This window comes from Mustela nivalis, assembly GCF_964662115.1.
Source record: "Mustela nivalis genome assembly, chromosome: 3".
NCBI lineage: Eukaryota > Metazoa > Chordata > Mammalia > Carnivora > Mustelidae > Mustela > Mustela nivalis.
In genome coordinates, this window is record NC_139022.1 from 81,632,715 (window position 1) to 81,646,748 (window position 14,034).

Consider the following 14,034-nt stretch of genomic DNA (forward strand, 5'->3'; position numbering starts at 1 on the left):
TGGGTGGCTCAGTGGGTTAAAGCCTCTACCTTTGGCTCAGTTGATGTTCCCAGTGTCCTAGGATTAAGTCCTGCATCGCGCTCTCTGCTTAGCAGGGAGCCTGCTTCCTCCTCTCCCTCTCTCTCTCTCTCTCTGCCTGTCTCTTTGCCTTCTTGCGATCCATCTCTGTTAAATAAATAAATAAAATCTTTTTAAAAAAACACTATTTCTATAAATAGTGATAAACACATTTAAAACATCAATAACTATGATACATTAATAGAAGAAAACCTGTCTCAAAAGATTCAAAGAAAGCATTTGATAAAATTCAGCAAACTTTCATAAAAACTCTCAACAACCTGGATACAGAAGGAACATACACCTCAACATAATAAAAGCAATATATATAACAAACCCACAGCTAACACCATACTCAACAGTAAAATGTTGAAAACTTTCCCCTTCAAAATCAAGAACAAACCAAGGATGCCCATGATTTTCACTCCTATCTAACGTAAGTACTGAAAATCGTATCTACAATAGTTAGGCAAGAGGAAAAAAAGGCACTCAAATAAAAAGGATGAAGTAAAATAGTAAATGTCACAATCTTGTTATAGAAAATCCTAAAGGACAGGGCGCCTGAGTGGCTCAGTGGATTAAAGTCGCTGCCTTCGGCTCAGGTCATGATCTCAGGGTCCTGGGATGGAGCCCCACATCAGGCTCTCTGCTCAGCAGGGAGCCTGCTTTCTGCCCTGTCTCTGCCTGCCTCTCTGCCAACTTGGGATCTCTGTGTGTCAAAGAAAGAAAGAAAGAAGGAAGGAAAGAAAGAAAAAGAAAAAAAAAAGAAAATCCTAAAGGACTATATGAAAAAAACTCACGGAAAACAATAAACAAAAAACAAAATACAAAAACTGATTAAGTTCAGTAAATTTGTAGAGTACAAAATACAGCCTGCTGCATTTCTATACACTAAAAACTAATTACCGGAAGAAAAAAAAATCCCATATACAATAGCACCAAAAAAAAACATATAGGAATAATCTCAATGAGAAAGTGAAATATCTATATTTCAAAAATTGTAAGACTTTGACAAAAAAATTAAAACAAATATGATATCCTTGTTCACAGAGCTGAAGAATTAATGTTGTCAATATACTGGTAATGTCCACACTACCCAGAGCCATCCATGGAGTCAACGTAATCCCCCTCAAAATTCCAATAGCATTTCTCAAAAAAATTTTAAAAATTAAAAAAAAAAAAAGGCAAAGCAAAGAAAAAACTATTCTGAAGTTTGTATGAAACCACAAAGACCCTGATAGCCAAAGCAATCTTAGAACCACAATGCTGGAGGGGTCACACTCTTGAACACTCACTACATTACAGAACTGTAGTCATTCAGGGGCGCCTGTCTGCCTCAGTGAGTAAAGTGTGCAACTGTTGATCTGGGGTTTGTACAATTGAGCCAGAGATTATTTTATTTTTTTTTAAGATTTTTTTTTATTTATTTATTTGACAGAGAGAGATTACAAGTAGGCAGAGAGGCAGGCAGAGAGAGAGAGGAGGAAGCAGGCTCCCTGCTGAGCAGAGAGCCCGATGCGGGACTCGATCCCAGGACCCTGAGATCATGACCTGAGCCGAAGGCAGCGGCTTAACCCACTGAGCCACCCAGGCGCCCCAAGCCAGAGATTATTTTAAAATAAAATCTTTAAATAAAAAAAGCTAGAGTCACTCAAATAATATAGTATTGGTACAAAAAGACATGTAGATCAATCGCACAGGGATCCCAGAAAAAAACCCAAGCTTATAAGGTCAGTTTGTTTACAACAAAGGACTCCAGAACATACAATGGGGAAAGGAGAGTCTCTAGGATAAACGGTGTTGGAGAAACCAACAAACCACAAAGAAAAACTGGACCACGATCTCAAACCACACACAAAAACTAACTCAAAATGAATTGCAAGAAGCCATAAAGCTCCTACAAGAAAATATAGGGGAAACAGCTCCTTAACTCTCTGATGTCATTTTTGAATGTTTTTTGGTGAGATTTGGTGGGATCCAGTACAGATGACCAAGAAGGAATTCTTGAGATGCCTTTGGTACAAAATGGTACTTTTATTAAAGCACGGGGACAGGACCCGTGGGCAGAAGGAGGTACTGCCAGGGCACCTGGGTGGCTCAGAGGGTTCAGAGTCTGCCTTTAGCTCTGGTCATGAAGCCATGGTCATGGGATCCAGCCCCACCGCTTCAGGAGCCTCCTTCTCCCCAACATCCCACCCCTTGTGTTCTCTTCTCTTTCAAACAAATAAGAGTTTAAGAAAAAAAGAGCGGCTGCCCACTGCCCCAGGATTAAGTGGAGCAACTGATTATACACTCTGGGATGGAGGGAAAGATAAGGGAAGTTCCAGAGGATTTTCATATGCTAAAGAGGACTCGAGGATGTGCGAGGCCTTGCTATTGTCAAACTAAGATTGCTTTTCTGTCTTGGAAGGCGTTAACATTAAGACAGTTAGGAGGTTCCTGGAGAAACATTATACTCCACCTGCCTTAAGTATTTGTCAATGGGCTGCAGGTTATATGGACATTTAATTTTATCTGTGTTTCCTTATGCCTTTGTTTCCCCCTATCTACATCAGTCTTGGTGAAGATTTTTGGATAAGACACCAAAACAAGAGCCACAAAAGCAAAAAAAAAGGAAGGAAAAAAAAAAAAGGATATCTGTCAACCCCAAAAGTTTTTGCACATGGAAAAAACCCTATAGAATGACAGAATATCCCAGGACACCTGGGTGGCTCAGTCAGTTAAACGTCTGCCTTCAGCTTATGTCCTGATCCCAGGGTCCTGCAACTGAGCCCCACACTGGGCTCCCTGCTCAGCACAAAGCCTGCTTCTCCCTCTGCCTGCCTCCTCTCTCTCTCTCTGACAAATAAATAAATACATAAAATCTTAAAAAAAAAAAGAAAAAAGAGAGAGAGAGAGAGAGATTTTATTTATTTGAGAGAGAGCTCGCACAACTGGAGGGAGAGGCAGAGGGAGAGGCAGGCTTCCTGCTGAACAGGGAGTCCAATGTGGGGCTCAGTTTCAGGACCCCAGGATCAGGATATGGGCTGAAGGCAGATGCTTAACCAACTGAGACACCCAGGTGTCCCCCACATCAATAAAATCTTTTTTTTTTAATGTTCAAAAGATCTGAATAGACATTTTCTGAAGATACACAAATAGCCAATAAGTACATGAAATGGTGCTCAACATCACTTAGCAGGGAAAGGCAAGTCAAAACTACAATGAAGGGCACCTGGGTGGCTCAGTCGTTAATCATCTGCCCTCAATTCAGATCATGATCTCAGGGCCCTCTGATCGAGACTCACATCAGGCTCCATGTTCAGCGGGAGAGTCTGCTTTTCCCTCTCTTTTGCCCCTCCCCCTGCTCGCAGCCTCTCTTTCTCAAACAAGTAAAATCTTTAAAAAAAATTAAAAAAAACACAGGGCGCTTGGGTGGCTCAGTTGTTAAGCATCTGCCTTTGGCTCAGGTCATGAACCCAGAGTCCTGGAATCCAGCCCCTCACTGGGCTCCACGCTTGCCAGGAAGCCTGCTTCTCCCTCTCCCACTCCTCCTGCTTGAGCACTTGCTCTCTCGAGCACTCTCTCTCTCTCTCTCTCTGTTACTGTGTCTCTCTGTCAAATAAATAAGTATTTTTTAAAAAACACACAAACCTAATTTCCTAGTAACAGTGGTGGTGGTCAGGGGCTGGCAGAAATGAGGAAACTTAAAGATGGAACTCAAATTTTATACCTTTTGACCTATAACAGTAAGTTCTGAGGATCTAATATCCCACATGGTAACTATAGTTAATACAGTATTGCATACTTTCAAGTTACTGAGAGTCAATCTTAAACATTCACACCACATACTCAAAGAACTTAACTAGATGACATAATGATTTACTCTCTTGATCTTGATACTCATTCCCCAACATATGTATCAAATCATCACAGTGGACACTCTAAATATATACGTTTATATTTATCAATCAAGTTGAGAGGGGAAAAAGATAAGTCGGGGTATCTTTATGGTATTAGCTCCCCATCACTCCACGTATTCAAGAGCCGTATTCAAGTGGTCAAATATTCATAAGTATGCTACACAAGGGGACTGAGTATCTGCTAGAAACTAAAAGAAAACTTTCAGCTTTCTCTCAATCCTAAAGCTCTAACTCTAGTCAAGAACTGCATTCATTTTCCCAGACTGAGCATACAATTTCTAACATTGCCTGTGGAACTGACCATTTACATCTGAGAAGGACTAGTCATCTAACCTCCTGGGCAACCTTTACCTTTCTTCTCCTGCAAACCAACATCTTCCAATGAAACCCATACCCACTACACAGGAAACACTGCCATTAGCCTTTGCTGTGAATTAAAAGGACTTGTTGACATGACCACAAAATTATCAACAAACATGTGCATATTCTGATCTAAGCACCCTGCGCAGTAGCCTGAGTCAGGGTTCCTGCTTTCAGTGAGCTTACGGCTAAGCTGGAAAGTCAATACTAACACACAGGAACGCATAATGAAAGCGGAGTCAGGTGATCAATGATGAATCAGAGGGACCAGCAATATATTAATGAGTTCAGAAGGGAAAGTTGGTCAAAGGTTTCAGAAGCATGCTTGATCTTGCTTTGAAGACTGCAATAGATTTTAGGTAGAAAGGAAGAGAGACCAAACATGAGGTCACAGAGGTTAGCAAGTATACAGCCTAGTCCATAGGTAGTTATTATTTGTAGTTAAGCAGAGGGTTCACAAGGACAGGTGACATGCCCATAGGGACAAAGTGGTCCATGAGAAAAACCAAATGTTACTCTTTCCAGAATACTTTCAAATGTAGAATGCCAGAAACATCTCAAGCTTCCAGAAGTAGTTAGCAAGCCCAGTCATATCACCTTTTTCAAAAAGGCCAGGCCCAATCGGAGATTCTAAATCCAGATGATTCCACCAAACCATCACACTTGGAATCCTGGGTTGGATCTCAAAGTGAGGAGCCCATAACTTCAATCACTGAGCACCTCATACCATTTCAAACCAATACCTGTCACACAGCACCAGGAGGCTGGACAAAGAAGGGAAAAAGACAAAAACCAGAAGATAACGCAAACAAACAATGGGAAGGGGCCACAGAAGACAGAAATTTGCCCCAATGGAAACCTCTTGATTTTCACCAATACTTTTAAGTTCTTAGAACCTCCTCTGTTGCAAGTCCGTCTGGTCACAGTGTCTCTGTTAAGGCTAATGGTGAGGTACACAATCAGGCACAGAATTTTTATTGTGAAATTCAGAAAACACCAGCCAGCTTGCCTCTTGGCTTCCTAGGACTACACCACCCCTTTTAAACATGGGGAGCGCCTCAGAATACAGGGAGCAGGGTAACCTATGACCTGCATGCATGAGATCTAGACTCTCATGTGTGAAATCTTTCTGGACTAAGTCCAGAAAGATAGCTCAGTCATTTCAACCTGATGACTAGCTGGTGAGCAAGTTGAGGTAGGTTAATGGTCTTAATAGTCCATAATCCCAACAAAATGCTCAGCAGCCACTGCAAGTACTGTACCAACTCTGTGGACAGGACCTTCCTGGCAGTGTTGCCCAAGATAAAAAGGCTGAGTTGACAAATGCCCACCTTCCAAATTTCATTAGTTTACAATATAAGGTTTGGTGGGCCTTAGAGACTATCCAGTCTAATCTGCTTTACCAGAGGAGGAAATGGAGACCCCAAGAGGGGTCACACTTGTCCAGGGTCACACAGTTGGGAGATCACTTGACTCCCAGTCTAGTGTTCTTTTCCTACTGACCTCCCATTGCCTTCTAAAACCAGAAAAACCTGCTAAAGCTAAAACTCTAATTGCGTATTTTCCGTTTGTTATAAACATAACCACTAACATTTTCTACAACTTACTTTCTGTCCGGCACTTCTAGAGGCTCTCTGTAAACGAACTCACTGAATCTTCAAAACAACCTAATCGGGCAGGTTCTAATGACTATCCCCATCGCACCAAAGGAAAACCACAGGTAGAGAGAGGTCACACAGCCAGGACAGAACTGGCGCTGTCTGACAGTATGGCTCCAGGGTCCCCACTGTGATTCACTTTGTTACACTTTTAAAAGAATTTCTTTAAGTTGTAAAGCAATGGAAGAAAAGGAACAGGCTTTAAGCCACAAAAGGCATGGTAACTTGTGTTTGCCAGTGAAACTGGGAGCTAAACCATGACTTCATTAACAGGCAATTTATCTCTTGATTAACATAGTAAGGGAAGGTCTGTATATTTCAACAGTTAGTTAACATTTTAAGTGTGTTTGAAGTAAAATGGTCATGGGCACACCTCTCAAAATCTGCCACGTGAAATAGGCTGGTTTAGAGGGTCTCTTCAGGACATGATACCAAGAAAAGCAAACATGTCATGGCCCATCTCCACCTCTGCTGGGCTTCACTCACACATACAAGGTTTGTTTTTCAAGAAACTACTTTCACAGTAATTTCTTACACAAGTAAAACTTCAGATTGAGGGAAAATTTAAGGAAAATTTCACCTCTGAAGAATAAAAATCCATTTGACATAAGGGTTCACAATGAAGATCACTGGAACAAATGCCCAATATTCAATTACATGACGTTTTTGCTTTCCCTCATTTAAAAAATCATGTCAAATCTCATTACCTTGGTTATCCAGGAGAAGTAGTCCAGGAACAGTAATGGCAGTAATGGCAGAAATAAGCAAATTACTACTGTGCCAAGATCAAATTAAGGAAAAAATTACAGTTGATTAAGATGCTCTATCATATAAAGGTACTGGCATTTTACCAGTCACATGTCTTAGTGTCAAGTGTGCAAAAGCCCAGTCAAATGTAACAGATGGTGCTCAGATGGTGGCTCAGTCAGTTAAGCCTCCGACTCTTGATTTCGGCTCAGGTCATGATCTCAGGGTCCTGGGATCAAGTCCGGCAAGGGTTCTGCACTCAATAGGGAATCTGCTTAGGATTCTGTGTCCCCGTCTCCTTCTACACTACCCTCCACCCCCAACAACAGTGAGCTCATGTGCATTACTCTCTTTCAAATAAATAAATCTTAAAAAAAAAAAGAAAATGCAACAGATCCTAAAAACTCTAAAATCAGAAAAAGTAATGCCTCAGATCTGAAATCAACAGAAATTTAGAACCCAAAATAGCAATTACCCAACCTGATCCATCTCTTTGTATCAAAGTCACATGAAAGAATTATCCTATAGCTTCTCTGTTCGGCTAAAGCAATCTAAGTACAAATGTTATTAGATAAAACCTACAAGCAATTAGATCCTAGCTTATCAGTAAATTAAAGCATAATAAAATTAGTCAGCCTAGGAGCTGGAGAGTAATTTGGGTTCTACCATCCTCTACCAGAGTTATTTGGCAGTACCATGGTAGCCAAGCCCCAATCATAAAAGGTTTTCCAATATTTATAGCATCCATTTTTCTGCGGAGTCTACTCATCATAAACTCTGACCAGACTTTACGTTAGAGCTTAAGTACCAACAGAGTATTTACTTTTGAACACAATGACTTATATAAGTATTGTATTCCAGGGTTTGGGTTTTTTTTTTTTAAGATTTTATTTATTGGTACACTTGGGTGGTTCAGTTGGTTAAGCATCTGCCTTCAGCTCAGGTCATGACCCCAGAGTCCAAGGATCAAGCCCCACATCGTGCTCTCTGCTCAGTGAGGGACCTGTTTCTCCCTCTCCCTCTGCCTGCCGCTCTGCCTATCTTTTAGATTTTATTTATTCATTTGACAGAGAGTGAGAGAGAGCACTGAGCTGAGAGCACTGAGCTGAGAGAGGGAGAAGCAAGCTCCCCACGAGCAGAGAGCTCAATCACAGGATCCCAGGAACATGACCTGAGCCAAAGGCAGACACTCAACTGACTAAACGACCCAGGCACCCGTATTCCAGTTTTAATACCCATTTAGAGTACTTTTCCCTTTCCCATATAGCATATAGTAAAGGCCATGTATCAGAACTCACCTGCAATTTCTGCCTAATTTGTCTGAGCCACCACAGAACTTTCTCAGAAAAGTACAATGAGAAAATATTCTAAATTCTTCTGCAGTACTCACATGATTTAAAAAAAAAAAAAATGTGAACCCCACATGAGGCCCCTGATGAAATTTCATCGAGCCTTATTTACCATTTTCCTCTTTTAAGTGTTTCTAAACTTAAAGGCAGGACAGGTGCTTCAAAGGAAAGTCTAATGACACCTGTTACATAACCTGTTCTTGGTTGGCCAGGTTATATGGTTGTTACAAGGAAGAAAGCAGTCCAAAGCAGAACAAACACTAATTCTCTGTTCTCCGTTCTAATATGAGCCAGGACATTCCAGTCACATACCCAGCAGCTACCTGCGTGCCTCAGTTTCCCTACCCACTAAACTTGAGGTCTGAGGTGATCCAAATTCCTATTTAATCAAAGTTAAATGAGCATAATAATCCCACAAAAAGTTCACTGCAGTGTTCATAGTATTGAAATACTACGTTGTAGAAAGAAATTCCAAGGGTTTTTGCAGTACTCATTTCTTATCCTCCAAATACTCCAAAGGAGTTAGCTCTGCCGTGAATGAAGAGGAGGCAAATACAAAGATGTTTTAAGAATATATGTAAAACCCAAAATATATCTAGAAACCTTGCGGGATATCACGGTACTTGGACTGTCATGTGCAACGGACAACCTACAAAACCTAGTAAGACAGGTCTCTGTTTTTGCTGTGGAAACAGGATTTCGCTTTCCCTGACAGCTTCAGGGCCTAAGAACACAGGATGGCATCGCTTCAGAAAACGAGAGACCCCCCTGGGACCATAAAAGATGAGAGCTTTTGGTTATTGTCCTTGTTTTGTTTAAGATTTGGTTTTTTGTTTTTTCCTTTCTTACCCAGTTGCCGCGGGTCTGGTGGTAAACCTCTGTAATTCCGGGTCTGCAGGGATTTGTCCAGACCCAGGCAGGGGTCAAAGAGAGGAAGCTGCGCAAACACAGATGTTGCTGCCTTTCCTCGACCCACCCCGCTGTAACCAATAGGGGGACGCTGTGGGTGCCTAGGGAGGCAGATGGATTCTCTCCTGGAAATCTAATTGGCGTCTGGGAAACCAGAGCTAGGTTTCCAAGGCGGTCTCAGCACCCAGCTTCCACACAGCCTCGACAGAAAAGGATGCCTCCTTGGCCGAGCACAAGGCCATCATCATGACCCCTAAGGAAACTTTTAGCACGAGAAGGTTAGGGTACCTTTCACCCACATCCCAGGTATTCAAAGGGCAAATGAATCCCTAAGAGTAAGATCCGACGGAATGCCGACTGCCTCCTCCTAATCAAGTAACTACAGATTCCTTTGAAAACACGAGCAAATATCTCCACAGAAAAGAAGGGATAGTGCGGGTACCATGAGCTCGGTCTGCTCTCTGGGGGGGCCCAGCCCCACCTAGAACCCTCACGCCAGAGGCGAGACACCAATGGGGAACCAGCTTTCGAGACACCCTCTTCTCCACTGCAAGGGTGCATTTCCTTGGGGGAATTTTCCCTCCACCCGCCCATCCCGGGACCCTGTATAGCGGAGTCGGCGGGGGCTGCAAGGAGAGGGACCGCCGCCTTCTCTGTGCGCTCCCGGCCGCGCAACGCGAGCGACCCCACGCTCCGCAGCTGCCGCCGCCGCCGCTCTGGACTGTGCAACCCTTTGCACTTGTTGCTGTCCCCGAGGGACCCGGAGGCGGCGGCCATCCCTCTCGCCACGGAAGCCACAGCAGCACCCACCTGTCCACCTCAGCTGTCCCTCGCGTCCCCCAGTACCCTGGAGAGAGTATTTCTGGGACAGAGAACTCAGGCGAAGGGAACAAACTTTTCTGCCTGAGCTACAGAGAGACGCGGGGGATGGAACCCTGAAGAGCACCTACCTGGAGCTAGGGCCCCCACAGCCTCCGGAACCCCAGCGAGGCGCTGCGCCCCGCGCCCTGCCCGAGGGCGTCTGGAACGCGCCCAGGTCCGCCGCCGCCGCCGCCCAGGGCCGGGAAGGCTCTCGCCGAAGCTGCCAACGCCCGGCGGCCGCAAGGCTGGGGCCAACGCGGAGGGGGCGGAGCCGCGGGCGCGCTCCCGGAGCCGGCCCGCTGCGCCCGCAGCTCCGGCCGCCCCCGCTCCCGCCGCGCCTGCCGGCTGCCACTGGATCCCCGCCTGCTCACCTCCCGGCCGCGGCATCACATGGCCAGGCCCGCCCGCCGCCGCGCCCGCCACCGGCTCCAGGACGAAACCTGAAGCGGCCCGACCGCGCTGCCTCCGCCAGCCCCCTCCCGGCGCGCCTCGGCTGCCCTTGCTCCCCGTCCCGGGGCTCAGAGACGGGCGGAGACCCGCGCGGCCCTACGGGGCCCGAGGAGGGCGAGGTCTTGTCCCGGTTGCGGCGCCTGCGTTCCCCAGGCCCCCATGGGCCTCGCCTTGGCGCCGTCTGAGGAAGCGGTGGCCTGCCCCTTTCTGAAAGGAGTTGGCCATGCCCGAGGGAGGCTGAGCCTGTTCGCAACTAAAAGCCACCACACCGGTGACAGAACGTGGCCCAAGGGTGACTGATAAATAAGACGCCCTCTGGATGCTCGAGGTTCCCGGCCCTCTGTCCCAGAGCCGTGGGACCCTCATTCTCTTCGGGCTTGTGCATGCAAGTAGCTCCCCCTACACGTCCTCATAACTGAAGAAATTTTCAGGAAAATCCTAACCTGTTTTTACAAGGAAAAACAGCGTAGGAGGGACTCCCTTACCATCCAGTGCGCTTTTCCGGTTCCACTGATGGTAACCCCAAGCAGAGAAGCTTCTCCGTCAGCCAGGCCTTCAAAACACAGACTGCAGACCACCTTGAAAGGCGAAATTACCAAAATGACTTTTCTCGAGAGTACCCTGAGTCTCTGTTTTTCCTGTGAAGACCTGCCACCCACAGGACCCGCACAGGGATTTGGCTCCACGAAGCTGGCCACTGAGACCACCAGCCAGAAAGGAGCATGCCTACCCGGCCTTCTGCAACACCTCTCCCGCTTCTCAGCCTCACCTTGTCGCACCCACTTCGCTGGTAGAGCTCCTGAGGAAGATAGCGAAACAACACCGGTCCGCCTCCGAAGTGCTTAGCCCTGCTCCAAGGCAAAGGTCTGGCATTCTGCCTTCATAATTGGGCGCCCCAAACCGGATCGCACTCCTACCCCAAGCTGCAGTCCTTGTCACTTCTATTTCGCAAGGGGATGAACCCTAGACTTGGCCTCGGGCACTGCCTTTAATAAAAAATTTAAAAAAAAAAAAAAGATCCTGCCCATGGCAAGACTTCAAGATACTCAAGATTAAAACAATAATATTCTTTTCAAAAACAAACAAACAGGGGCGCTTGGGTGGCTCAGTGGGTTAAAGCCTCTGCCCTCGGCTCATGTCATGATCTCAGGGTCCTGGGATCGAGCCCTTCATTGGGCTCTCTGCTCAAGCAGAGAGCCTGCTTTCTCCTCTCTCTCTCTCTCTCTCTCTGCCTACTTGTGATCTCTGTCAAATAAATAAATAAAAATTTAAAAACAAACAAACAAAAAAATTCCAACCATAAAATGTCTACTGGAGACTAATCAAATCAACCCACCAAACCAAAATGGGTCCCAATTTCTGGTAAGCAAAAACATCAACATGTTAATGGCCCTTGTTTTTAGTATACAATAATTCCACACATCACTAGTGTGGAATTATTGTATATTTTTTTTCTTTCTCCTTCCTCCCTTTTTTTTCATTAATTAGGTCAGATATATATCAAGAAAAAAGGGAGAAAATGTGGGAGGAGGAACAAGAATTATAAGAAATTACCTAAAACTCTCTTGCACACTAAAAAGAAACAAGCAAAACTAGTAATTGTGGAATCTTTTCTAACTAAGGACGTATAATCATGCTATCTGTAGTTTTCTTGCCTTCTCTAGAGCACCGAGCTTGATCAATATTTAAATAAGTACTTGGCTTTCAACTTCTCTAGGTTCAAATATTAAGCAAAGTGTACTCTAGCAACCTTAAAAGAAGCCTGTGAATATATGAGGCAGGTAGGTATCAGGTGTGTAAATAACCCTTTGCATCTCTCTGATTCTGCTACTCCAGATACAGGTTACTCTGGACACTGAGCACTTAAGTTGGCCAGGACTACATTTGGTTAGAATTCAAAGACAATGGATTGTCATTACCCAGACAGGGGACGTTCACCCAACAAGAAACCAGGTTGGTAATTCAGCTAGGAAAATTCTCACTTCCTGGTAAGTATGATGCCACCATCCTTCCCAGTTCAGTTCTGTCTTTCCTATATTCAGTCTCCATTCATCCTTAGACACCTCAGACAGACCTCCTCCATAAACCCTTTCTTTATTGTCCTGGTTTCTGCCAGCCTCTGAACTTGGACAAAGATTAATGACCTTACCACAGTTGAGCATGTGATTATAGTCACTGTCATATGTTAGACTGTTAGAGGTTCTTATCCTCTCTTGTCATCTCAAGAACAAACACTGTTTTTTATCCTCATCATCTCCACTCTTAACACAGGGCCCATATGGAATATTTAATATTGATACTTTTATTATTTTTTATTTGATTATTTTTATTGTATTTATTTTTACTTTTTATTTTTTATCTTATTATTTATTATTTATATTATTTTATTTTTTATTATATTTTTATTTTTATTTTATTATTTTTGTTATTCTTATTAATATTAATAAAAAAAAAAACTCCAGAGCAAGTATGGAGACTCTAGCTCTGGAGTTTGTTTTTTTTTAAGATTTCATTTATGGGGCACCTGGGTGGCTCAGTCCCTTAAGTGTCTGCCTTTGGCTTGGGTCATGATCCCAGGGTTCTGGGATCGAGCCCTGCATGGGGCTCTCTGCTCGGCGGGGAGCCTGCTTCCCTTCCTTTCTCTCTCTGTGTGCCTCTCTGCCTACTTGTCTATCAAGTAAATTTAAAAAAAAATAAATTAAAAAAAAATTTTAAATAAAAACATATATATAAAAATAAACATATATATAAATATATATATAAATAAAAATTTAAAAATAAAAACATATATATAAAATAAAACATATATATAAATAAATAAATAATAAAGACTTTATATATTTATCCAACAGAAAAAGCGCAAGCACACAAGCTGGGGGACAGCACAGAGAGAGGGAGAAGCAGGCTCCCCTCGGAGCAGAGAACCTGATGTAAGGCTGGATCCCAGGACCCTGCAATCATGACCCAAGCTGAAGGCAGACGACCAACCAACTGAGCCACCCAGGCGCCCCAGCTTGGAAATAGTTAATATTTGTTTTTTAAGTGAACAATCTCATCCGCTATGTAGGAAGGAAAATTTATATCGCAATTTTCAAACTTCTCTTAAATGGTTTAGAACTGCTCTAAATTCTATTATCTACTTAATTCTTTCCTGCTTTTCATTCTATTGGCCAATAATTCTCAAAAACTGAACAATTGTAAATCTGATGTTTGGCCACATGTGTTAAGAATTTAACCGATGTTGGGGGGGGCGGGGATTTATTTATTTATTTGACAGAGAGAGAGAGAGATCACAAGTAGACAGAGAGGCAGGCAGAGAGAGAGGGAGAAGCAGGTTCCCTGCTACTCAGAGAGCCTGATGCGGGGCTTCATCCGAGGACCCTTAGATCATGACCTGAGCTGAAGGCAGAGGCTTAACCCAGTGAGCCACCCAGGCACCCCAAACCGATGTTTTCTAAATAAAAGCATGATACTAGAAGACCATAGATGTCAGAATGGAAGAGGGGATACAGATTTTAGCATGAGAAATACAATGGCCTCAGACGATCCAACCCTTCTAGCCTCCATGTCCTCATCTGGAAGTGGGCATAAAAATACTATTTACGGGGGCACCTGGGTGGCTCAGTGGTTTAAGCCTCTGCTTTCGGCTCAGGTCATGATCTCAGGGTTCTGGGATCAAGTCCCGCATCTGGCTCTCTGCTCAGCAGGGAGCCTGCTTCCCCCTCTCTCTCTGCCTGCCTC

The 14,034-nt window shown here is 44.1% G+C and overlaps 1 protein-coding gene across 2 annotated transcripts in view; it reads right to left on the minus strand.

The window, feature by feature from the left end:
• ARHGEF28 (Rho guanine nucleotide exchange factor 28) overlaps positions 1–11,502 on the minus strand; it is a 317,255-nt gene extending 305,753 nt beyond the window's left edge. The window contains exon 1 of one of the 2 annotated variants that reach the window (XM_082724969.1): positions 10,779–11,502. The gene's annotated coding sequence lies outside the window, so the exon portion shown is untranslated. Of the gene's footprint in view, positions 1–9,932; positions 10,092–10,778 lie in introns of those variants that run through there. The other variant, XM_082724974.1, reaches the window with a different exon arrangement.
• Between the last annotated feature and the right edge of the window lie 2,532 nt (positions 11,503–14,034).